The sequence below is a fragment of the Pantherophis guttatus genome, chromosome 6, assembly GCF_059756535.1.
Source record: "Pantherophis guttatus breed Tessera chromosome 6, ASM5975653v1, whole genome shotgun sequence".
Classification (NCBI taxonomy): domain Eukaryota; kingdom Metazoa; phylum Chordata; class Lepidosauria; order Squamata; family Colubridae; genus Pantherophis; species Pantherophis guttatus.
In genome coordinates this window covers 21,167,168-21,191,835 of record NC_142068.1, presented here as the reverse complement: position 1 = coordinate 21,191,835, position 24,668 = coordinate 21,167,168, and the positions used below count along the sequence as shown (strand labels likewise).

At 38.5% G+C, this 24,668-nt stretch overlaps 1 long non-coding RNA gene across 1 annotated transcript in view; it reads left to right on the top strand.

Moving 5' to 3' along the window:
- Positions 1–18,257: 18,257 nt before the first annotated feature.
- Positions 18,258–24,668, top strand: part of LOC132709456 (uncharacterized) — a 32,560-nt gene continuing 26,149 nt past the window's right edge. Inside the window, exon 1 of the long non-coding RNA XR_009620472.2 lies at positions 18,258–18,423. This is a non-coding gene — a long non-coding RNA (uncharacterized LOC132709456). The remainder of the gene's footprint in view (positions 18,424–24,668) is intronic.

Genomic DNA, 24,668 nt, shown 5'->3' with positions numbered 1-24,668 from the left:
TTTATTGCCCAAGTGTGATTGGATACACAAGGAATTTGTCTTTGGTGCATATGCTCTCAGTGTGCATAAAAAAAAAAAGATACATTCATCAAGAATCATAAGGTATAACACTTAATGATAGTTATAGGGTACAAATAAGCAATCAAATCATACTAGGAAGCAATCAATATAAATCATAAGGATACAAGCAACAAAGTTACAGTCATACAGTCATAAGTGGGAGGAGATGGGTGATAGGAATGATGAGAAGATTAATACTAATGCAGTCTTAGTGAATAGTTTGACAGTGCTGAGTGTCAGCCAGCAATAGACACTCATAAGAAGCTGTTTACCCAGCCATAAGCATCTTAGGTCTTGCAAACCTAAAAAGTAAGCTTTTATGACTCAGAGGTTGAAGGCTAGGGGAACAAAATAAATCCAGATCATCAGATTAACAGGATTACACCAGCAGATATTCACAGCAAACTGACATTGGCGTAGAAAAGTTCAAAGAGCGTAGGATTCTGGACTCCCTAGCAAGCTGGATCTAAATAATAAGATTAAAACACTGGTTAACTGCAATTAAATTGAAATAGCACCCATTGTAAACACCGAATAATATGGCAATTTCCATATTATCACAGCTGTTGTCAAATTCTGAAACTATGGGAGTGTTGTTGCTACTACAAGGCCTGTAGAAGGGTAGCTTGGGTTTCTGAAGATGCATTCATAGAGCCTTTTTCCTTTGAACTTTAGTGACAGGATATGAGGGTTTATTTTGTCCTTTGGGATTAGTTGTTACACTGCCCACAACTGGAAGATATTGAAGCTTAATTGGAATGGCCAGAATTATCCACATAGGCACAAGGATGGGACACTGAGTAAATATGCAGTAAATTTGGAATTTGAGGCCAAAAGAAATCTTGATTCACCTGAATATAGTGGCAAAAGCCTCTTAGTAATCTATTTTCCTAGGTAGCAGTTGATAACCAAACTTAAGCTTAAAAGGTGGCTTTGCTTGTTATGATGATCTATAAAATATTATAAGCTCCCCTGGTTTGGTCTAATTAAGAGATGTGTACAGAAGGCTATATCAGCTATAGGAACTAAAGATAAGGGCTATACTGATAAGGGAACAATAACAATACTATCTTTAATTGACAAAAAAAAGTTGACTGTTTTAGGAATGGATGAAAAAATGTATATCCAGACTGATCAATGGCCATAAGTCAATCTACTTGTTCTATTGGTTTAGTGTTTCATTGTTTGACTGTGTTGGTAATTCCTTGATTGGGGTATTTGTTTACTGCTTGTTTGTCTGGTGTTAATCTCAGCTTGTCTGGCTATTGCTTGCTTGCTAGGAGGTGTTCTGATCTTTTTATTTCCTTTTTAGCTTTTTTATTGTCTCTTTTGAATGGTATGCAAATGTTATTTGTCTCTATGCACCTGATGGCTAATTTGTCTGAGTGCCAAACTTCCAGGAATTTCTTAGCAATTTTGGGTTTAGCTTGGTTTAGGATGCTCAGAATTTCCCAATTAAAACTATAGTTAAATCTGTCCAGGTAGTGTGAAAATAAGGAGCTTTCATTATGTTTTCTGAGTGGATAGAAGAATACTAGACTAGTCTGATCAAGCTGTCTGTTCTCATGTTCATTTTAAGACACTAGAATGTTTTAATGGATCAATAAATATCACCATAAAAAGGATCATATCTTTAGCAATGTGAGAGAAAGATGTAATGAAAGATAAATTTCATTATATTAATAACATGATGAATTTAATGGGACGGTCCCATTTAAGTGGCAAGTTCCTATATTACAATGGGCATGTGAAGGTTGAATTTAATATTCTGTTCTGTTAATGGACAATACAAAAGAGATTAGAAATACACTTTGTTTAAATTCATTTGTCAACAATTTGAAAACAGAGGCCATTGTTTTATAAATACAACATGTACAACTTCTTGTATCTCTACCTTGGGAACATCCACATAGGGCTGCCTATTATCACCATGATGTAAAAAAGATGTTGAGACTCTAGAAAGACTGCAGAGAAGAACAACAAAGATGATTAGGGGAGTGGAGAGTAAAACATATAAAGAACGGTTGCTGGAATTGGGTATGTCTAGTTTAATGAAAAGAAGAACTAGGGGTGACATGATAGCAGTGTTCTGATATCTCAGGGGTTGCCTGAGGTTAAGAAGAGGAGGTTAAACTATTCTCCAAAGCACCTGAGGGTAGAACAAGAAGCAATGGGTGGAAACTAATCAAGGACAAAAGCAACTTAGAACTAAGGAGAAATTTCCTGACAGTTAGAACAATTAATCAGTGGAACAACTTACCTCTAGAAGTGTAACTGCTCCAACACTGGAAATTTGGATTGGATAATCATTTGTCTGAAATGGTATTGGGTTTCCTACCTAAGCAGGGGGTTGGACTAGAAGACCTCCAAGGTCCCTTCCAACTCTGTTATTTTATTCTATTCTATTTTTATTATTTCTATTTCTATTATTTTCACATAGCATCAAGATCTTCTGGAAATGGGAGAGAAGATAACAGAATTTTCGTGTTTGTGTTCTTGTGTTTGTAAAGGTTGTACCTTTAGTACCATCTGAAACCAGGAATTTTCTGGATGAGTTACATTTTGGCTGGACTGAATAGATTAAAGGCATGAATTGGTAAAAGACAGCATCAGATACATATGTAATTCATCTATGTCCTCACAACTGGACAGGTCACATCTTTAAAGGAGTGATTTGCTAACAGAATATGAGAATTTTCATCCCAGGAGTGAACATGTCTTTCAGTGCATCAGGTAGTTTGTCATTTCATACTCCACTGAATAAGCAGCACATTCATTTTCTGTTTCCTGCACTTATCTGGCACATCTCATGAGACATGCTGCATGAAATCTGAAAAGCTGCAGTTTGCTAATGGCCACAACTAAAAAAAATAGTCTTACTCCTTTCATTCGCTTCTACTCTTTTGAATACATATAACTTTCCAAAGCTCGCTTAGCCAGCTTTCTCTCTCTCTCTTTCCCCCCTCCCCCCTTTAGCTCTCCACAATTACTGTTGCTTATTGATTTAGGTCAGGAACACAAGGTACACAAGATTTAACTGCTTTTAAGTCCAGTTGATTTATGTGGGAGAGATTTAAGTTTGTGTTTAATTCTCCCATTGAAATCAATGGGGTTTTAAGTGCTTAACCCGCTGGTTTGTGCTTTGGTTATTAAATAATGTATTTCCAGTATAAGAAATTTCCTTTACTCTGACCACAATTATATATGGGTTTGAAAGTTTTCACAAAACTCCTTACACTTAACAGGAAGAAAGCATTTCCATTGTTAATTTCCCCATGAAACAAGCCATAGCTGAGTTACAGGAAAGTGTTTTATGCAACAGGAATTGGCTCGCAAGTGTGGTAAATATGTACAAATACAGTACCTGTCTACTTAGTTTTTAAATCAGACTTCTTTTTAAAACTTTATATAACTTTTTTTCTTTGTAGTCTGCCAGTCAGTTCCTTGACAATTTTTGTTAATTACAATTCAATAAAAAAAAAAAAAACACCTCCAAACAAATAAGCCCTCATAAGTGAAATCAGATTAAGATGAGGGTACTGGCCCACTCAGCTGTTTTTCTTGGCTAAGGCTAGATTTGAACTCGCAATCTTCTGTTTTATAGCCTGGTCCCTTAACCCAGAAGCTCAGACTGCTGTATTACATCTTTTAGATCCCTGTTGAAAATAGGTTTAATCCAGAACTGTTCCTATTGGGTATCTTACCAAAGAAAATTAGTAAAGAAAATATATACCTGATTGTACATGTAATAACAGTGGCAAGGATTGTTTATGCACAAAACTGGAAAGCAGAGAATATACCATCTGGAGGGAGAAGTAATTAAAAATTTTTTAGATTGTGCAGAAATGAATAGATTAACTATGATGATAAAAGAGAAGACTCAGAATATTTTAAGATATGGAATCAATTTTATTACTGGTTAGAAAAGAGATATAAATAAGTTTTAAAAGAGTTTGAAAAAAAATGTTGTAACTAGAATATTATATTAGCTAAAATTTATGTAATGGATTTGGTGAGTATGAAGATAGAGGAGATAAGAGTAGAGAAGAAGTTTTTTGGAGATAACACCAAAATGTCACATGGAAGAAATGAATGATGTGTTAAAGGTTTGTTTGTCTTAAAAAAAAAAACTTTTTTTTAAAAAAGAAAAGAAAATAGGTTTCATGATACAAACACTGGATGAATTTTCTTTCCCCATCCTTTTTAATGCCTGTGGTTTGCTTTGTTTGTACTTTATTTTACTCTACTCATTTAATAGTTTTAATAGTTTTTATTATATATATATGTATGCTCGCCATCTTGAGTTACTTATAAAGTAATAAAGGTAGAGTAATAATCTAATAAATGAATAGTTTTGAAGTCTGATTCTATGGCATTGTTAACTGAACAGCTATTGGAGATACAGCATTTGAAGCTTAACATTTATTATTTATTTTATTTATTAAATTTGTATACCGCCCTACTCCCGAAGGACTCAGGGCGGTGAACAGCCAAAGGATAAAATACATATAATACAAATGTTAAAAAACCATTAAAATACAATTAAATAATTTGGCCCAGAAAACAAAATTTAAAACACCCCAAATTTATAAGACAAATTTAAAATTTTAAAAAATTTAAAAACAGTTTAAAAAAGAGGTTAGGCCAGGCCGGCCTGCTGAAATAGGAACATTTTGAGGGCCCAGCGGAAAGTGCGCAGGTCTGTAATCCTCCGTATCTCCAGGGGGAGCTCGTTCCAGATGGCAGGTGCTCCCTCAGAGAAGGCTCTTCCCCTGGGGGCTGCTAGTCGACACTGTTTGACCGACGGCACCCTAAGAAGCCCCTCTCTATGGGAGTGTACTGGTCGGTGAGAGGCTACTGGTGGCAGAAGGCGGTCTCGTAGATACCCCGGTCCTAGTCTGTCATGGAAGCCATGAACTCCCGAGCCACCTTAGATGCCTCACCGATGGATGGCAGGTTAAAATCTCCCATGACCATAAGCCTGGGGGTATCAACCGCCACTGCGGCTATAACGTTGAGCAGCTCAGGCAGGGCCGCCACCACGTGGCAGGGAGCCAGGTACGTAACCAGCAAGCCCATCTGCGCCCCATGACCCCACTTCACAAGGATGGACTCACATCCGGCCATCTGAGGAACAGTGGCCTCCCTCGGACCAAGACCCTCTTTAATAACAACCGCCACCCCCTGCCCCTCCCCTGTGACCTCGGCTGATGAAATGCGTGAAAACCGGGTGGGCACATTTCAACGAGGGGGACCCCCCTTCCTGGCCCAACCAGGTCTCCGTAATACCCGCCAGGTCCGTTCCCCCTCCTGAACTAGATCACAAATGAGGGGGTCTTTATTTACCACGGACCTGGCATTGCATAGCATCAGCTGGGGAACGAGAGGAGCATTGGGGGCCGGAGCGCACCACCACTCAAAGACAGCGAGTGCGCACTCCCATAACATGATATGGCCCCCTGCTCCTGCCATATCTGCCCCTCCCACCCATAGTACTGATATAATGTCTATCAACAGCACAAGCTCTAACCCCCTCCTTAACCCCTAGTCCCGCACCTCCCATACCGCGCTCTTCAGCCGGACCAGGCCTCTTCCCCCGCGGGTTCTTCCCCAGACCCACACAACCCACCCCCCTCCCAGAACCCTTTAAAATCCTATCTAAAAACTTCCCCCAAAAAACCCCACAACCCCCTCTTCGCAACATGCCTCCTCTTGGGATTCCAAAATCCGTCATCAAGGTAGGCCCTCGATAATGAGGAGGGCCAAACCTGCGAGAGGGGGGAGTCTCGCAGCGCAAGAAGGTACATGTAGGTACATGTAATTTAATGACTGATGGGCTCATATAATTACATTTGAAAAACATCATTTCTGAATTTTCACGTCACTATCGTGCTTCTTGTAGAGCTCACTGCCTTAAAAATATTAGATACGTTATTTTAAAGCACAGTTGCTTATTTGTGTTTAGAATCATATTGAAATAAAGGTTTCTTGGTTACAAGGGGGCATTGTACAAGCAAACTCAGTGCACAATTGGTCAATGTGTCACTCAATGCTTTATGCTACAGGATTTACTTGTTTGATCTAACATCATTCCTCCACTATAAACATTTTCAAATGGATACATCACAGCAACATGGGAAATTTGTGAACCTATGCAAAGGGTGTAACAGGTTTATAACAATGGTTTGCATCCTACGTCACAAATACTATGAAGGGTAGGTAGACCCTGCCTTAACCAAAAATGGAGAAAAAGATGAAGTGAGATGAAAATAATCCTTCTCATTTTTAAAAGTTCAAGAAGTACGAGACAGTAAGAAAATGAGACATATCCATTTCCAAACCATGCTAGATTTCAGTTCTGCCACTTCTTGGAGAATAAACAAATTCCCGAATGTCCATTGTCTTCTCTTACTACCGGTCCATTCAAAAGAATGAACATGTTCTTCCCAAAGATGCTTTTTCAAAAGGCAACTAGAGTTTGTTTTTCCTTGAAGACATTTCGCTTCTCATCCAAAAAGTTTCTTCGGTTCTGAAGCTTCTTGAATGAGAAGTTGAAAGGTCTTCAAGGAAAAACAAAGTCCAGTTGCCTTTTTGAAAAAAACTTTAGGACAACCATGACCTGGAAGACTGGGAATCTCTATAGAGGAATGTATTCCTCATAAATACTGATGTGACTAGCAATATATCATTAAATGCTATCATTATTTCTGCTCTAGGTTTCTTGCTAGTCTTAGAGCACATGCATGAAAAATGACATTACTTTCCAAATGTACTGCCCTTTCCATGATGCCATGTAATGCATTTTGTGGATGATGTGTGTTTTCTCAATCAGCCTTGTTGGAGAAGCACAAGATGAAGAAGGCCTTCTGACCCATTTTCATTAGAGGAAATAAGACAGACATACAAAAAGGAATATTTCTTTGAACTGCTTCCAATAAAAATGACAGGATTATTTTGGGAGGCAAGGAGACCCACAGTGTAAACAGGATTAAAAGCAACAGAAGAACAGCTTTGTAAACTACTGAAGCAGAAAATCAATAGTTCTGAGGAGGGCGGAAAGGGTGAGAAGATTGCTAGAACCCAATGAAACTGCAAAAGTTTATATGAGTTGATATATTAAGGATCCTATTATCCTATCAAGGATTCAAGAAATCTAGTCTTACCTTCTTTTGAAATGATCCACTTATTCCTACCTTATTACAGTGGTGGGATTCAAATTTTTTTACTACCGGTTCTGTGGGCATGGCATGACTTGGTGAGCGTGGCAGGGGAAGGTTACTGCAAAATCCCCATTTCCTCCCGATCAGCTGGGACTCAAGAGGCAGAGAATACATCAGGGCGGGGCCAGTCAGAGGTGATATTTACCAGTTCTCCAAACTACTCAAAATTTCTGCTACCGGTTCTCTAGAACTGGTCAGTACCTGCTGAATACCATCTCTGAACCCCATCCTAGAGTTTTCCAACTCTCCTATCAATGAATGCCCATTGAAGATGCTGAAATGAGCTGACTTGGGAAATATTTAGCACTGAATTTAGGTAAACCTCTTGAAGAGGAGCAGATCATTGTGAATCTTTTATGTTCTTTTTTCTAGCCCTCAATGCACCTCTGGTCTTAATTTGTAGCAGAGTACTTCAAACTGAAACATCATGACAGTTGTTGAAAAAAATGGAGGAAGGAGGGCTTTCATCAGGTAGGATGATCCTTTGTCTGTTTGAGGCCATTATTATCATCATTAGGCTAAATTCAACCAAGTCCATAATATGCATTATGTAGAAAAACTTAGATTTAGTAAAAATCACGTGTACTTTAAAAGTTATTGGTTAATGGGATTTCACTGTCTCTCCTCTTTATTTTACATTTTCTAAGCAACTTTCTTTGACTTTTAGTTTTTCTCAGCTTCTTGCCAACTAACCAGGTTAATTTTTATTATTATCATTGTTCAGCTAAGGATTTCAGAATCAAAGAATCATTTTTTTCAGCAACTTCTGAAAAGTCCCCATCAAAGGATTGACTTAAAATCATCTTGGTTTTAATGCTACAAAATTAGGCTGATGTGCTAAGATCTGGGAGGCAGCCAAAAGAAAACAAGATTCCTCCGAAGTCAAATTAATTTCATTCTATCTGAATTTCCATGAATAATCTGGCATTCTGAACCATACAAAGCAAAGAAGTTATTTTGTTCATATAGTACGCTTCACCTAGATACTAAATTTATCCATTATATAGCTTTACATCACATACTGGATCATACATTAACAAATGAGTCTAGATTTGTATATTCTACCAAGTCACAAAAAACTAACAAACAGTATGAGCAAGAGGGATTAGTATTTAGTCTTTCCCAGGAACCAGAAAGTTTAAAAAAAAGTGAGCTAATGTCTTGGAAGTATATTTTCTTTGAAAACAATGAAAATTCTGTCTCTGCCAATGTTTGTTTCCATCCATCATCTTCCCCTATCCTAATTAACATCTATGAATTTTGTGCCAAATTAGCAGAAGAAATAAAAATCCTAAATGCATTTCATTCATCTTAACTCTCTATAATTTATACATATCCTTCTGATACATTGCAGATATTTTCCAAAGGAAATGATTTTGACTTGTGCCATTTTCCTGTAAATTGCTAAAGAAGAAAAAGAAAGAGGAGAAAGAGAAGGAGAAGCAAATACAGTTCCCAAATGTAAAGATTCTTCTTTCATTAAAAAAAAAGAAAGAAAGAAAGCCTGGCCTTATTCTTTTGAAATGTTATCTTGGGGTTTGTTTTGTGGTTTTTAGCTTTATTATGTTAAGTGGATTTTTATACCACCCTCCAATGAAATAACAGCAACAGCAAAAAAGAGAGCTTTAATCAGAAACACAGGAAGGAAGGAAGGAAGGAAGGAAGGAAGGAAGGAAGGAAGGAAGGAAGGAAGGAAGGAAGGAAGGAAAGCAGGCTCTGAATTTATTCATCAGGAACCTTGCAAGCATATTCCTTCAGAAGAGTCAAATTTTAATTCAGATTTCAACCAAATGTGTGTGATTTCCTCTTTAAAGATACCTGACAGAAATCTTACCTGGGAAAACAAACAAATGGATTGTCAAATGAATCAACCAAATATTTTCACTCAATGCACAAAGGATCAGGCTCAAATAACTCTACTTCAAACATAAGTGAAGATCTAGCTCTGTGGAAAAGGCTCTAATGCTGGGAAAGGTGGAAGAAAAAGAGGAAGAGGATGACTAGCAGCAGAGTGGATGGACTCATTTACTGTGGCCATGGTTGAACTATTGGAGAAATTGACCAGGTAAGGGACAGATCATCAGAGAGAAATCTGTCCATGTATCCCTAAGGGTCCATAGTGACTTGGCAGCACATAATTAATAAATCAAAAACTAATCTAGGTATTAAACGTTTGAGTAATACTTAATAATTATTGTAATTCAAGCATCCTATATGAAGCAATTAATATAATTCTGTTGTAATTCCTAATCACTCCAAAATGACTGAATACTTTCTAATTACCAGAGTTCGAACAGAATGTTGTGCTCTTTGCGTGCATATGTAGTTCTAAATGAAAATCATGCTCTCAAAATAAGGCTTTGAAGCATATTTATTAAATTCAAATTAAATGCAAAATATACAAAAGGAAAAGGTATTTCAATTTTGTTGTTAAGGCTTACTATAAATATAATAAACACAGTTTCAAAGTATAATATCCTAGCCATACAATTTTCACAAGGTTTGGAAACTTTTGTGCCCTGGGGCACTGACTGACTGACTGACTGTCTTTCTGTCTTTCTGTCTTTCTGTCTGTCTGTCTGTCTGTCTATCTATCCATCCATCCATCCATCTATCTATCTATCTATTCTTAAAAAATAGTGGTTCTAACATAATCACTAGAATTTTTTTTTTTTAATTTGATTTATATGCCGCCCTTCTCCGGGCGGCTTACAATGTGCTAAGCAATAGCCTTCATCCTTTTGTATATTTATACAAAGTCAGCTTATTGCCCTCACAACTGGGTCCTCAATTTACCTACCTTAGAAAGGATGGATCGCTGAGTCAACCTTGAGCCTGGCGAGATTCGAACCTGCAGTAATTGCAGGCAGCTGGTCTTAATAACAGGGTGCTTTAGATCACTGTACTACCAAGGCTCAATCCAAGGATTGACCTCAAGAACTGATTACTTCATAATTCACAGACTTTATCACTTCCTCACTAAAGAAATTTAACCCTATGGTTTTTTACTGATGAAATAGTGATCCTCCCCTTTTAAAGAAGACATATATTGTATAAGATCACCAATAAGCTTTGGGTTGATCTCCTCCAGAGATCCATCCTGTACAGTGGAGGCTCATTCATGACAGAGTTCAGGGAAACATGGGCTTGGATACAATCATTTTATGATAATTGTGATATATCTTGTTTTTGGGAGTTTATCTGGTGCCCTCCATAATAACATTTCAAAACGTTATCAAAATGTGGTTTTAATTGCCCTTGATCATTGATTTGGGGTGTTTTGACTTTGTTTTGGTTTTATGGTAATCTGGTGATAGTGATTTGACCTTTCTGTTTGTGTTACATGAATAGGTTATTGCTAGACCAATTCTCGAATACAGCTCATTTGCCTGGAACCTGCACTATATGTAAGACATTAATACAACTGAGCGAGTCCAGAGATATTTCACGAGAAGAGTACTCCACTCCTTTGCTCACAGTAGAATACCTTATGCCACCAGGCTTGAAATAATGGAATTAGACAATTTAGAACTATACCGCCTTAGGTCAGACCTAAGCGTAGTACACAAAATTATCTGCTACAACGTCCTACCTGTCAATGACTACTGCAGCTTCAGCCACAGCAATACATGAGCACACAATAGATACAAAATTAAGGTAAACCACTCCAAACTTGATTGCAGAAAATACGACTTCAGCAACAGAGTGTTCAATGCCTGGAATGCACTACCTGACTCTGTGGTGTCTTTCCCAAACCCCCATAACTTTAACCTTAGACTGTCTACTGTTGACCTCACCCCATTCCTAAGCGGTCTGTAAGGGCATGCATAAGCGCACCAACATGCCTACTATCCCTGTCCTACTGTCCCCATGTATTCGTACCCTTATCCTGTATCCATAATCATGTTTATACTTATATATGTTATCTTATATATATTTGACAAATAAATAAATGATAAATAAATAAAATTAATGGTGTACCATATTGCACATTGTATTTTTGTCCTTTGGGATATATTAGAATCATTTCAGAATACTCTAATCAAACCAGAATTTCGGGAGCGGTAATATTTGTAACAAAGAAACAAACAAACAAATAACCCAACATTCACCATTGTTAAGAGTTATGGAGAAGCATTGAATTGCTTTAAAAATCAATAACTAGAGTTTAACCAAAAGACTGAGTTGCTTTTATTTACTACATTTATATGATACCTTTCTGCACATTCTTTTGAGGTGCTTTATTGCCTGGCTTTCTCACTTAGGCTTGGCAGTAAATAACAGGCTTCCTAGCAGTACGTGGTTTTGCTCAACTGTTCAGCTTGTCTTGCCTGAAAACTCTCAGTTTCGATTAGATTCTCTATTGCAGATAAAAATGGAGTCAGACAAAAATGGTTGCCTGCTGCCAATGCAGAGATATCAAAACTTAAACTTATAGGGGTTTAAGTTGAAGTTTCTTTCTTCCATCCTAATTAACAGACAGGGCATGTGTCGTTTGAAAACCTTGAAATCAAACAATTGTTGTATATTTACCGTGTTTCCCCAAAAATAAGACATGTCCCGAAAATAAGACCAAGAAGGCTTTTCAGTGCATGCGATTAGCCACCCCCGCAAAATAAGCCCTCCCACCAACTACTTACACACATGCACAACCAGTCCTGCCATTTCCTCTGGTTGCCCCACCTGCCAGAAACAAGTCTTTGTGAGACTCGTTGCGCTGCCACCGATGCCTCATAGAGCAGGACTCTGCAAGGCTTGTGCCATTGCACGCAGGAACTGCAGCACTGCCGCGAAGTTCGACATACTGGTATGATAAAGCTCGCAGCCGTGCTGCAGTTCGTGCATGCAATGGCACAAGCCTTGCAGAGTCCTGTTCCATGAGGAAGCGGTGGCAGGAAGAATGGCGAGGGGAGGTGACAGCAGCAACGGGACATCCAGTCCCACACTCACAGCCTCCTGCACCCCCAAAATAATAAGACCTCCCCCCATAATAAGGCCAAGCCCTTATTTGGGGGGTCAAAAGAAAATAAGATCCTGTCTTATTTTCGGGGAAACACGGTACATAATAATCCAAGAGGTGAGGCCTGTCTGCTATCTGGAAGTGGCAGTTACTGCACTGGCTACAATTCACCTTCAAATCCAATTTGAGGTATTGGCTAACATCTGTAAAATTCCACATAGCTTAACACCTAGATACCTACAGAAGCATCTCTCCTATCCAGTTTTGGGTCAAACTATGCAATTAGTTTGGCGCAGTGGTTAAGACTCTGTAAAGATGTAAAGCCACTTTGGTGTCCTTGGGACAGTCACTCTCTCTCTCAGTATTAGGGAGCAGGCAAACCACATTTGAAATCTTGCCAAGAAAACTGCAGGGACCTGTCTAGAGAGTCACCAGGAGTCAACTCTGAGTAGAAAGCAAAACAATGACAACAATAGCATCAAAAGTAAGGCATTTGGACTAAAATCAGCTGGTGCTTTCTGAGCAGGTTTTGATGTTTGAAATTACATGTGGTCTATTTTCTCCTAGATGTGCTTATTTCTTTACAAAGACACAGGTATCCAATCATTCCTGAAGGGAAAAGAACAGGATTTGGCAAATACAGGCTTGCTCATTCTTGCTTGTATTATTTCTCTTTCTGTGCATAATGACATGCTTTATTAGGGTAAAGTTCACCCAGAAGGGCTACTGCAGATTAGGTATTTATATGCCATGAGATTTATTCTTCAGAGTTCCTTTTGCCAATGTTTACTGCTAAATCACCTGTACACTTATTTGGGTCTATCAAGTAATAGTCAAAAGTATTTATGTTCTGGTAATTTCCCCTTAAATTCCTGCAGTCTAGAGCATGGGTATCAAACTTGATTTCATTGAGGGCTGCATCAGGGTTGTGTTTGACCTTAGGGGGACAGGGGGGGTGGGCAGGATAGGTGTGGGCAGCTCAATGTCACTCATGTCGGAGGCACCTGTGGTAGCCCAAGTAGTCTACCAGCAAAAATGGGCTTCCAAGCTCCATTTTCTGCTGCTACAGCCTCCTGCTACAGCCTCCTGAAGCACCATGAAGGTCATTTGCTGTTTCCAGGGTGGCCCTATGGGCCAGATCTAAGTACCACGTGGACCAGATCCGGGCCCCGGGCCTTGAGTTTGACACCCCGGTCTAGAGTGTGTGTAGAACCAGTTTGTTGTAGTGGCACCCAGGTAGAAATCAGTAGACTGTGAGTTCTAGTTCTGCCTTAGGTACAGAGCCAATAGGGTGAATTTGAGTCTCTCTGTCAGTCTCTCTTAACCTTAGGAAGGATGCAATGGCATACCACTTCTGAAACTTTTGCTAAGAAAATGCAGGGAATAGTCCAAGCAGTCATAAGGAGACAACACTCCTTGGAGATACAAACACACAAACAATAATTGAGAGACATGGGGTAGTGGTATCCAATGACATAACTTTTCAATATTGGGTCCTATCCTGATATATGATATAACAGCAGATAACTTCACTAAATTTCTCCAAAAAGAGAAAAGTTCTAATATTTTCTCTAAGACAAGACTTAGAGAATCATCCTCTTAGTGAGTGATAGACGATAGCTGCTACTGAAAAGCTCTCAAAAAGTGCAGGACAGTTTTAGCTCTTTCATTTGTATTTAACTGAAATGTAAAAGACCAATGAAACTGCAGATTGATGGAAGGATAATTATGCAGTAAAAGGTAGACATTCACTTAAACACATTGTCTACCTCATCACAAAACGAAATGTGAAAATACTAAGCCATCCATGAAAATTTCTTTGAAACTTTTTTTTCTGATTTTTTTTCCTTTTTAAATTGAATGAATACTGGGAACAAAAGCACAGAATTTAGCTGCCCATTAGTGAAAAGGATAGTTAGTAACTGAATAGACAAGATGCAAAAGAAAAGAGGAAAAAAACATTCAACCACTATAGGAATGTTTAGAGAGAAGAGCAACTGAAGGAGGTTTCTTTTTTCCCCTTGTCTCCCAAGCTAAAGTAGACAAACTCACCTCTGGCTCACCTCTCTTTTTACATGAACTAAATGAAATGCATTTTGCAGAAATGAGAAGCCAAGGAAATGTGGTACTGATAACATCCAGGAAGAGTCCTGGATAATTCTCCTCACCATCTGAGGTCGTAAATGAATGCAAAATGGGTGGAGATACTCCTGAAAAAGTGAGACCTTTGACCTCCTTCCTTCCAACTTTGGGGAGAAAAGGTTTGAATAAATGTTAAAATTGCAAAGTAGAAAGAGATACTAAAAGAGGGAAGAGATGGGGAAAGGAGTGGTGACAGGTTTCTTAATTTCATTTTACAACACATTTTAAGACAGCATGCAGTAATGTAGAATTAAGAAATGGAACTCAGAGATCACATTTTCTTATTACAATCGTTGGGGAAAAGAGAGTAGGATGGCTGTGATATTTTTTTCTCTAGAAATAGTACTGTAAGTGATGAGTAGTGTAGCCTGCTACTGATAGTAATCCTGCAGGGTTTGTGTGTTCCAGGTTCCTTTGCTTAAACAATGTCATATATCAAGACCCTGGAAGTGAGGTCTCTGTAGTACTATCTTCCCTCTGAAACAAGATCCCCCTCAAGATCTGGATGGCCTCCACTATGCTGTTTTTTAGAAGAGCTATGAAGATCTGAATCTTCACTCCTTCCCCAGGGCTTTGGTGAAGAAACGTGAGACTTCTGTTTCATTCCATATGGTTTGTCATCTTGTACTGGTTTAATTGTACAGATTGTCCTCGACTTACAGCTGTTCGTTCAGTGACCGTTCAAAATTATGACAGAGTTGAATGAAGGGACTTAAAATTCCTGCCCTGGCCTTACAACTGACTATAGGGATGCTGCAATGATCTCCCCTATCTTTCCCCCTCCCATCCCAACAGGCTTTGGACCTGCTTCCAACTCTACTGGGACCATATCCTTCTTCCCTTCCCCATATGGATCAGTCACTTAATTTTTCTATAGATCCACTGCATTGTTACAGGTCAGAGATTGTGTTTAGGAAAGAGAACTGGCTGATCTGACCCCCAGTCTTCCTACACTCTACAGAGTATGGCACCATTCCAGAAGTGAACACCATTTCAGTGTAGCCATAATTCATTAGTCAGACCTGGAAGCCATCTTCTTCATTGGATCTTCAGACCTGCCACATTTACTATTGTGAAAAACTGGGAGGGGGAATTGTATGAAGCTAGGGTGATATATAGTCAAAATAACATTCCTTTTTCGATAAATCAAGGACATCTTGCCCTGCACTTGGATGGCTGGAACTGGGAGGCATTTCCAGTTGGGACGGTGCTTGGATTGGACCATGTGATGGATATATGGGTGTTGGGCAGGGACTTGAACTTTCCTTTGGGTGGGGAAAGCCTGGAAGCTCTCAAATTCGGGTTTTCCCAGTCATGCCAATATGACATCTCTAATAAAATTGAACTTTGAGGAAACTCGAGCCTCAGAGTTTTCTTTTGTTGGGGGTGTTAATTGGAACCCTGACATTATTATGGCTGGCCCCAAAATAGAGTCTGCTTCTGGGATGGCATCATCCAGCCTCTATGTAGGAATGCTATGCAGCAGAGTGGCTTCTTTCCAAAGGGGAGAATTAAGTGGACTGATCGATGACAAGATAGGAAGCAGAAGGAAGGTAGGACCCAGTGGGCTTGGAAGCAACCCAAGTCTTATGGGCACCCAGCATGGCAAGAAGCAGAGCTTGTGGTGCCACATGGGATGGTGAGCATCCTTATGGCAGAAAAGTAGGAAAGAAATATTTTAAATAAATATAAACATCTGGTATAATTGTAACCCTCATCCCCCACCTCACACTTATCTTAATTCCTCTTTCTGTTTGGACACAAATCCCTTTCTCCCTGTATTTACTCATTCTTTCATACTGTCATCTGCTTTTGACAATTAAAATAACTGGTCCTTAGGCTGGGAATGTGCCAGTTTTTTACTATTATATAATGGATTTTGAAAGTTATTTTTTTTTAATCCTTATTACTTTTTCACTGGTTATTTTTTCATAGAATATTTTTCTCTCTATCTCTCTGAAACTTAAGAATCAACCAGTCCCCTTATTTCCTTTAAGTTTGGACAAATGGAATAAAACAAAAAGAATAAATTCACAAATTACAGTAGTCCACCTTTAAAAAGATGGAAGATCCACATTATAGACTTCATTAGTATTAACCAATCTAGAAAGTTATGCAGGAAAAAAAAAATAAACTTGATAATGTTTACAATGAACGTTTGGAAGTCACTGACATTTTAAAAGTCTGTATTTTGTAAATATAATCACAAATGCCACTGATGCTGGAAGCCTTCTATATATGTAGCCAAAGAGCAGGTCAATGGGCAAAGAGGCTTTCAGGCATGTATAGCATCTCTAACTGGATGACACGTTCTGCTGTTTCTCCTTGTCATACATACATTTCATAATTGCTGTCTGACAGGAAAGCATGGGCCCCATCTGCCCGACTGCTAAAGCTGGATTGAAGGTCAGAATATACTTCTACAGACAAGTGAATTTTGGAATAGAGTCAAGACTCTTTTCATTGAATTAGATTCTTAACAGATGCAATTGATATTAAAGCTGTTTAGGGAGGAAGGGCAGGAGAAGAATATCAAAAGAGATGTTGGAGAGAATTCAAAAGACAGGAGTGTAGAGTTTCGAGTTCAACTGTACATCCTGTCACCGTTTCAGAAAAACCCAACTCCAATTAAAAACTCTGAGATAGGCATTTTCTCAAAGTTCCATTTATTAGAGTAGGTATACTGGCACATCTGGGAAAACCCAAATCTGAAAGTTCTGGGTTTTCCCTCAGTAAATCAAAACCCTCAAATCCATCCCCTGCACCCATCAGTCCATCGCATGGTCCAATCACCATCCGTCCCATCTCGAGACATCACTCCAACCACTCCTTCTCCAGATGCAGGACTGACATGACCTTGACCGAAAAGAAGAATGCTATTTTGTTTAACTACATTCCCTCTACTAAATCCCTCCTCCTACTTTCCCACACACAAGAAGGTGGCAGCATGGAAGCTTCCAGTGTTAATATGGCTTCCAAACCTGACATATACCATTACAGGAATTGCTGATGGCAATGATGAGGTTATTTTAAATTGAACACTGATTGAGAAATTCTGCTTCTCCTAAAGGTTTAAACAACAGAAAACACAATGAAGTGGAGAGAGCCGTAACCATCTTTGAAATAAGATGTATTGCAGATAAAATGCTGTTGTTTGAAAATGCAATGTATTAGCCACTACTTTAAAAATGGGCTTATTGGTTTCGGTTTCCAGAGCTGTTGGCACAAAAAAATAAAAGGAATCAGGTTTTCACTCGATTAGGAAAGCCGAAACTTGCTGCATGGGTAATTTTAATTAATAAACAGGAAACTGAGATAACATGTTGTGCCAATAGCTACAGAAACAAATCTCTTTTCTTGATTTGATCACAGCCTGCAGGTGGTGGTGGCTGAATCTGACACTGAAAGCTTGCCTCTCCTCATTGATATTACCAATCAGGCAAAGATGTTTGCATGTTTTTCTGGCTAAATACATAAAGGTTTAACAATCTTCAATTGAGCATTTGCTTGAACAGCTAAATAAATTCCAGCATGGTGTGTGAATAAAACACACAATGCAACTAGTTGTTTCAAGGATAATTCAATCATGAGGCCTGAAGGTCAAGCAGTGACCTGGAAAATTAGCTTACCAGTGACTAATATACAAGGAGACAGTTTCAAAAGATGTAGAGGCAGAATGCTTAAAATGAAAATAAAGAAAATTGATGAAACTGTTTTGTTTTTTTTAAAGACCTAGACAGCTCCAAGAACTCATGATTCTGATCAACCATGGTCTGGTCCTTTTAAGGCTTTGGGGGCTTAGCTGTCAGGAGTTAAGAATCATGAATGTACATATGTTCAAGTTTAGAAGATTTATTCCTCAAACCTATACACAAGAATCTGATCAACTGTTAGCACTAAATAATGGAATTCAAGGTGGGAGTAAACATGGAGTATTTGTGAACACGTACCAATTCTAGGCTGATTGCTCTCGTGACTTCACCCCCAAGCTCTGCCATCTCTTCTCCTACATCAGCAGATCTCCTAACTCCATCCTCTTATGTAAGTATAAAGATCTTTAAAAGAGTGCTAATTCAAACCTAGTGTTGCTATTATCTGTCATATCAACAACAGGTTCCAATATATGTTGTACAACTATAAAAATGAAATTTCTTTCATTTATGCTGTCATTACTCTGGAATGTTTAATTTTTGTTCTATAATGACTGTCCTGTGCCCAACTACCTCCTCACTTTATTTGTAGATTCATAATGAATTAATTGTGTTAGTCAAATTATCTATTAAATCTACACATTTTCATATCAATTTAAACACATGTTCTAGAGCAAGAATGAGCATGCTTTTATAAAATAAGGTAGGCATGACTATTCTATCTGGTAAATAGATTTTTTCTTTCGCAAAGAATCCATTGCTGATAAATTTTATACAAATGATTCAAAGATAATGTACATGTCTCCTGACTAATTCATGGGGGAAACATTGTGCCTAATCAAAACATTTTAAATTAACTATACTTGAATATCAGTTTAACTATATATAAAACATGATTGCATGGTGTCTTAACACATACTATGTGATTATTGTTCAATTAAGAAACATTCCAGTTTGACTTAGAATAACCACAACACATTATTCCATACTTCCAAGTCACTGCTAAGCCATGTGATGAACTGGATGTTTGGTTCTTATAATCAAGTTATATATACATTATGCTAAATAGAATATTGCCCCAGTATCCAGTGTCCAGCAATATAATATCCAAGATACTTGAAAAAGAAAGAAGGTCTGAAAGAGGGAAATGGCTCCAAATTTCCAATTGCTTGCCAAGAAATGCTCCCTTTGTGGAGAGCAAACCCTTCAATAGCTTGATTCTTATAATTATATATATACACATATACATCAGGGGTGGGTTCTACTTACCTTTACTACCGGTTTGCATTGGGGCTGCATGCAGAAGCTTCCTGATGATGTCGGGGTCGGTGGGCGATGGGTGGGGTTGGTGGGCACAACCTCCCACCGGTTTTACTACTGGTTCTATAGAACCAGTCCGAACCAGGGGCAACCCACCACTGATATACGTGTGTGTGTGTGTGTGTGTGTGTGTGTGTGTGTGTGTGTCTGAGAGAGAGAGAGAGAGAGAGAGAGAGAGAGAGAGAGAGAGAGAGAGAGAGAGAGAGAGAGAGAGAGAGAGAGAGAATTTTGACAGCTAGAGATTTTTCATGTTTGTGAGGAGCCTGGAATATGAAAAATGAGGATGTTCATCATATAGGAAATCTTCATAGATGGAGAAAGCTCTGCAGCTCTTTTTATATGTAAAAAAAACCCTCTATAAATGGAAGGTACTGCAAAAGTCTAGGTCTTATTCACATATCCCTTCTCCCTAAAAGCAGGTAAAATGTTATCAGTTTCCACAGCACTTAAGTACGTCTAGTAAATATACTGAATAATGTATTTCAGAAAACAGTTGACTATGAGCCTGTAACAGTGTGCATCAGGCTCAGTTCAAAGTGCTGGTTCTAACCTTAAAAATACATATTTTATAACTGAGCTTTCTTAATAGTGCCTTCTTTAATATGCTTCTCTCAAAGGAAAGTGTAAAGGAAAGTATAGATTTCAGGAGAAGAAATTCCAAGGGAAGAAAATATTTGTAGCTCGGGATTGAACTCGAGAGTCTAGAGCAGATGTTTCATAACCCAACTAGGGAACATCATCAGTACTAACTAGTGAAGGGAGGATTTCCCTGAAAAGGAACTGGAAATTAGGAGCCATTTCCCTCTTTCAGACCTTCTCTTCCACCCCACCCCCACAAATATCTTGGATATTAGATTGTTGGAGACTGAATGCCAGGGCAGACTGTCAATCTTTGGAATTTTCTGAAAGTCTAATAAGGTGAGAACCATCTGTATCTCCACAGATATATTAGGCAAGGCAGAAAAGACATGGACATGGGTTAAACAAGATGACACTATTTAATAGAGCCGAGGTGGCACAGTGGTTAGAGTGCAGTACTGCAGACTACTTCAGCTGACTGCTAGCTGCAGTTTGGCAGATTGAATTTCACCAGGCTCAAGGTTGACTCAGCCTACCATCCTTCAGAGGTCGGTATAATGAGGATCCAGATTGTTGGGGGCAATATATATATATATATCGGGTCTTCTCCCACGTAAAATTGGAAGTGTCTTGGCGACGTTTCGACGAAGTCTCATTCGTCATCTTCAGGCTGGTGTTCTCGGCTTCTCGGCGTATATGTATATATATATATATACATATACGCATAAGCGCACCAGCGTGACTACCGTCCCTATCCTACTGTTTCCATTTATTGGTACTCATTTCTTAGGTCTATACTTATACTTGTTTATACTTATATGTTTATATGTTACGTTTATACTTGTATTTATTTTCTCATATATGCATGACAAAAATCAATAAATAAAAATAAAAAAAATAACAATATGCTGACTCTGTAAACTGCTTAGAGAGAGCTGTAAAAGCACTATGAAGCAGTATATAAGTCTAAGTGCTATTGCTATTGCTAATGGAAATTATCCGAAACATGATCTTTGCTGGGCTTGGTTAGGCAGCAGCAGGAGAAAGATGATCCCACAAGTAGCTTGCCTTATAACATGCACGGTTTTAAAAGTGACAGCCAGCATTTTGAATTACATTCAGAAATCTATTGGGAGCCAGTGCAGCTTGTGGAGGAGTGATGCTATGTATATAGGAATAGTGAGAGACAACCCAAGCTTCTTGTGTTGATGCATTTTGGATTAGCTGCAGTTTCTAAGTAGTCTTCAAGGGAAGTCCAATGTACAGCATGTAAGAGTGATTCAAATGGGCTCCTCGATGGTTGCTTGGTTGTTTTCTTGCAGATATTTCATTACCAAGCTAGGTAACATCACCAATGCTAGTAGGAATTGGGGTTTGCTCTCATTTTATATACTAATAGCATGCCTTGTCAGTGTTGGTGGGAATAGTCTTGATGGTTGCTTGTTTGGGCTGTTCTTTATTGTTAGCTTGTTTGACAGTTCCTCGATTCGGATATTGTTTGCTTCTTGATTGCTGGTCTAATGTTAATCTTGGTATTAATCTCTGTTATCTGGGTGTTAACTGCTTTTGAAATGTTTTGATGTTTTTGGTTTTTTTTTTGGCTTTTTGATTGTCTCTTTGGAATGGTATGTGGCAGTGGTGGGATTCAAAAATTTTTTACTACTGGTTCTGTGTGTGTGGCTTGGTGGGCATTGCATGGCTTGGTGGGCATGGCAGGGGAAGGATACTGTAAAATCTCAATTCCCTCCCCACTCCAGGGGAAGTTTACTGCAAAATTACCATTTCCTCCCAATCAGATGGGACTTTGGAGGCAGAGAAGAGATGGGGGCATGGCCAGTCAGAGGTGGTATTTACCGGTTCTCCGAACTACTCAAAATTTCCGCTACTGGTTCTCCAGAACTGGTCAGAACCTGCTGAATACCACCTCTGCTTTGTGGATATTGTTCATCTCTATGTGCCTGTTGATGGCTGTTTTGATCTTGCATAACACAAGCTGTGTAAGAACACTATGTGGACAAGCACAAATATTTTGCAGAAAACCTGAACAGCAGAAAAAGAAAACAGATTATCTATACAACATCTTCCAACAAAATGCAAAACCATGCAAGTTCATAAAAAAGTGCCTGACCACTCAACCCAATATAGCACAACCAACACTTATCTGTGAAAAGATAACATTGCCACACATCAAAAACAAAAGCCACTGACTATTACAACCCCATGGCATTACTGTAGCATACAAACCAACTAAAGCCTTCCAAAACATCCAAAGCAAGCCAAAAAACCCTGGAATAAAAAGCAGGAGTCATTCACAATATAAAGTGTTAAGTGCAACAGCCACTATGCAGGACCAATAGGCAGAAAACTAGCAGAATGCCTCTATGAACACTAGCAGTCAGAAGACATAATGAAAATTCCTTAATTTCACAAGACAAGGATAGATATAGTCATATTTTTAACTGGGAAACTGAGAGCATCAAGCCCAAAAACTCTAGAGAAGGCTAGCACCACAAACAAGCTAACAATGAACAGCCCAAAGAATAACCAAGATTGTTCCCACTAACACTAACAGGGCAAGCCGCTAATATATAAACCCCACTCCACTAGGTGACTCGATGTCACCTAGTTTGGCAATGAAGCATCGCAAAGAAAACCGCCAAGCTCATAGAGCACCAAGGACCCACAGTTCAACCCTAAGCCACAAATATTATCTTCTATTAGTAATTCAAATAAGAAGTGACTGAGGCAAAATCATCGTGATTAAGCCCCCCAAGTCCAAAAGCAGATGCAATTGGTGCAGTTACCTGACTTCACACACACACACACACACACACACACACACACACACACACACACCATAGCATTTTCTACCTGCCTCCATAAGTTCATTTTTCAAAGGAGCTGATTATCTCTTATTAGTATGTAGGGCTTTATAGAAAAGGAAATGTTCCAAGGTCGGCAAGAGAATAGAATTTACTCTTAATTTATGTGATGAATTGTCTCTCAGTTCAACTTAATAGTCAGGAGGGTTAATTATAGGCTTTTAAACTTATCAAGAGCATGCTGTTTCTTTTTTTTTTAAGTCAAATAGTAAACCTTTCATTTGTTTAAAGGTTATAGAAAGCATTGCATGAGATGATTTGCTATTATTTCTTCAACAAATAATATTCATTTTAATACCTCTCCGCTATTATAATTATATTACAATTATACATGGAAGAAAAACTATAGTTTCTTTTGTTTGCATTATTCAGGACATTTTATACCTGAACTTCAGAAACACAAGACACCATATAGATTAGATGAGGCTGATAAAAAGCAACCCATCTGCTTGATTTTTTTTTAAAAAAATAACAAAAATTCTGGGAAGAAATTTACCAGAAGAAAATAACTTTTAATAAATCACATTTTCCTTCAGATACAATTGGCTTATTGAACTGGAGTAAAAACAGCTCTTTCTGCCTTAGGTTGTCAGGTGCAAGAGATCAGGACCTGTCAGAGTATATTCATTAACTGGAATAGGACATGGTAACAAAATCAGCCAATGAGGGCTAATTGGGAGCTGAGACAGACTGAAGCCAGGGCGTGTCTTAGACTGCAGCTTCTGATTCTGTGCAGAGAATTGAAACTGAAACTATTCAGAGTGAGTGTATGTTAATCTCTCTACTGCTGTACTCTTGTGTGTGAATATGTCTGCTGATCTGAGTTGAAGAACCACTGTTGCTATTGTAAATATACTTTATGTGTTATTATGAATATAAAGAAGTTAATGAATCCAGCTGATTCAGTTATCTGTGTGTGCTTCTGGATTTGATTTTTGCAAGAAACTCTGATAGGACCATAGCTCACGTTGCAATTATAAAAAGAGTTATTGCTCAAACCTATATACAAGAATCTAGTTATTAAAGTTCAACATTAAATTGGCACCAGATAAGGGTCAATGAAATTCAAGAGGACTTGGACCGCAGTGTAATGACTCTAATCCAGGAGTGTCAAACTCACATCGTCACAGTGGCATCACGTGACGTATCAGGACTTTTCCCCTTTTGCTAAACTGGGTGTGGGCATGGTCAACGTGTGACACATCCAGCCCACGGGCTGAGAGTTTGATAGCCCTGCTCTAAACTGATAACTTGCTTAACATTGCTTCCCAGCTCTGCCAGCTCTTGTCCTTCACAGGGGCTTTTATTTCAACATCACCAACTCAGGCCCAAAGTCTAGCAGAGTTGGCCAGATATATGGATGCCAGAATGGAATAAAAAGATATGGCACTCTTTCAAGATAGTGACCCCTAGATTTCTGACTAAATGTTTCTTTAACTCTGACTATATAACACTAATCTCTATTCTACTGAAGTCAATGTGGACAAGACTTCATCCTACACAAGTAAGCTAGCTTTAGAGGACACAGCTTCATGACATAGAGTTTGCTCCTTCAAAACCATATTAGCTATGCCATCTCCAAACATCATGATTGACAATAGAGATCAGGTAAGTCCACAGGGTTTATAGATAGGTAGCTAGGTAGGTAGGTAGGTAGGTAGGTAGGTAGGTAGATAGATATAGATATTGTAGATATTGTAGATATTGTAGATATTGTAGATATTGTAGATGTAGATGTAGATGTAGATGTAGATGTAGATGTAGATGTAGATGTAGATGCAGATGTAGATGTAGATGTAGATGCAGATGTAGATGTAAATACACACACACACGGGTACTTTTAAAAAATATTATT